The 2,500-nt window shown below is 33.3% G+C and overlaps 1 protein-coding gene across 2 annotated transcripts in view; it reads right to left on the bottom strand.

Annotated features, from left to right (window-relative positions):
• The window catches only part of gfra2b (GDNF family receptor alpha 2b), a 131,106-nt gene that overhangs the window by 126,369 nt on the left and 2,237 nt on the right, over positions 1-2,500 (bottom strand). The window contains exon 1 of one of the 2 annotated variants that reach the window (XM_088071011.1): positions 1,027-1,200. The exons of the other annotated variant lie outside the window; for it this stretch is intronic. The gene's annotated coding sequence lies outside the window, so the exon portion shown is untranslated. Of the gene's footprint in view, positions 1-1,026; positions 1,201-2,500 lie in introns of those variants that run through there. 2 annotated transcript variants of the gene reach the window in all.

Below are 2,500 nucleotides of genomic sequence, written 5' to 3'. Positions count from 1 at the left end.
CATGCAGGGTTCATACGGTCATTGCAAACCTGGAAAAGTCATGTATTTTTTAAAAATGCCCATGAAATTAACAAGAAAATGTCTTTTAAAATCACCAAAAAATTAAAATAATAATAATAATAATAATAATAATAATAATAATAATAATAATAATAGTAATAACTGTCCAGATGATTTCTCAACAAAAGTTTTTTTAAGAAATAAAATGCCAAAATGTTTTTTTCAACATCCACCAAAATTAAAAAAGAAATAATGAAAATAAAAGTTTTCTTAAGAAATTGCCTTCTTCGTTTCAACTTCTTTTTTCTTCTTTAAAAGTTTTGTGATTTCTAAAGAAAATTGTGTGGCAATTCTTTTTTTCTTCAAATTTTTTGGCTTTTTTCTTTCTTTAAATTTTTTGACAAACTTTGAAGAAATATTTTGGCCATTTTTGATTTTTTTAAATCAGCTGCTAAGTTTGCATCTCACTCTTTTACTGAGCAACAATAAAGGTGTCAAACTTTTGGAAAATGAGGCCACTTTTTTCCCCGAATCCTCCGACTGAATCCTCTGTGTTTGTTCATCTGTCGATTTTTCTTGTTGTATATTTTATTATGTTTGCTTTCTTGCTTTTTATTTATTTATTTACCTATTTATTTTCTCATTATTTGTCTGTATCATTTTATTTATTTATTTATTTATGTACTTTTTACCTGGTGTGAGTTTGTACTTCAGTTTATTTTTCTTGTATAGTTTATGTTTAGTTTCTTGATTTGTATTTATTTATTTATTTGCCTGTTTATTTCTCCTCTATTTTTTGTTGGGTTTTTTTCTTTACCTGTGCTGCACCTTTTACCTGATGTTTTTCAGATTTTTGGTTTGTCAGTTTAAAAAAATAAGAAGTTACGATAAAATGTTGCAGAAATCAAATTCAGACCAAATAAACAGCGCTGATCAGCTTCAGTGTGAAATATTCGGACTCTGGATTCAGCTGAATATTGGTGATAAAGTAATCCCAGATGACTGAATTCAGTTTTTATTTCTCACATTTTGGTTTCGGAGGTTTGAGCGCTGACGGCAGCGGCTGATGTTAAAATCGGCTTCAGCTTCATTTCTGCTCCTCTCGAGTTTTCTGCAGCTTTTTTTGTGTTGAACTTTCTTTTCCTCCGAAATCAAACAAACGGAGTTTCAGTTCGGCTGTTTATTGACCGATCATTGATTACTGATCGGTCAAATATCCGTTTTCTTCGCGTTTTACTCACCGCTCCGCACGCTCTCTGAGGGGGCGGCACCCAAACACTTCCTGCTTTCGTGCACCTTTGACACCTGGTGACATCATCGATGTCGTCACGGGCTGAACCAAGAACAGTGTGCGGGGGTGTTTAGCTGATTTCTTTGACTTGTATTGGTCAGACAGTTTGTCTGTGACATGTTGAAGTTTGTCAGAAATTATTATTTATATTTTTTATTTTTGTGTTTAGCTAAACTCTTTTTCTCATTTCCTGATTTTGTTCTTTTACTTTTTTTATTTGGTTAATTTCAGGTCATAAGCGAGTCGGCATGAAATGACCTGCAAAGTGCAAAAAAACTAGAAAAAAAACAAAAAAGAAATTTTTGCTAAAATAAAAATAGAGAATCCATAGAAAGGTTTCAGATGATTACGGAAAAACACCAAGAAAACCATAATTATTCTAATTATCAGAAACTGTGTATATTATATGTCCAGCGGTGAAACGAGGCCTTTTGGCGTCTGTGTCTGCCATTGTCAAAGATCAGAGCGGAGACTAGTTTAAAAAAAAGTTTTCATGTTTGGGGCCAAACACAATGACTTCAGCTTTTTAACATTATTTATTTATTTGTATTAAAAATGGAGCGTTTTAATGTACATCAGTATAAAACACAAATGTCAATACGTTGGCGTTAACGGGACTGCTGGTTTACGTCCGTAGTCCCTCGGCAGGTCACAGATAACAGAGAGAAAAAGAAAAGAAGACAAAACAAAATGCGACAATTCAGCCGGAGGACAAAAGTGTCTCAGAAAACTGCATCAGGTTTTTACGTCCTAAAACGCGCTCGTAAGTTAGTTCACTGATTGATTTCTTCTGGTTGGATTCAGAGATAAAACTGTGTATCATCTGCAAATCATGACATCTTATATCTTATTCAATAATGCAAACTTTAAAAATATCCTTTCATTGACTTTTCTGTGCAGAACGAGCAACATGCTGAGATAAAGTCGAACTGCAGCCGACATACCGACTTTAAAACGTCTTCTCTCGTTAGCAGCTAACATCAGCACGAACCCCACCCCCCAGCAGTGATTTCACGTGTTTTCAGCAAATATTTTCTAACATTTTTACCGTCTTTAGAAAGAAAACACTGATTTTGCTGACTCGGACTTTAACACTTTGAAAACAGGCCAAATCGGTTCAATTTCTTTCAAAAAAAGGAAAGAAGACAGTGAGCAACTTCAGAAGAAATTACACAAAAATTAACAAAAAAGTAGAAAAACTACAAGAAA

This window comes from Plectropomus leopardus, chromosome 20 (genome assembly GCF_026936395.1).
Source record: "Plectropomus leopardus strain MGB_pleo_1.0 chromosome 20, ASM2693639v1, whole genome shotgun sequence".
NCBI classification, from domain to species: Eukaryota; Metazoa; Chordata; class Actinopteri; order Perciformes; family Serranidae; genus Plectropomus; species Plectropomus leopardus.
Note: the sequence above shows the minus strand (reverse complement) of the source record. Positions and strands in the feature narration are given on the sequence as shown.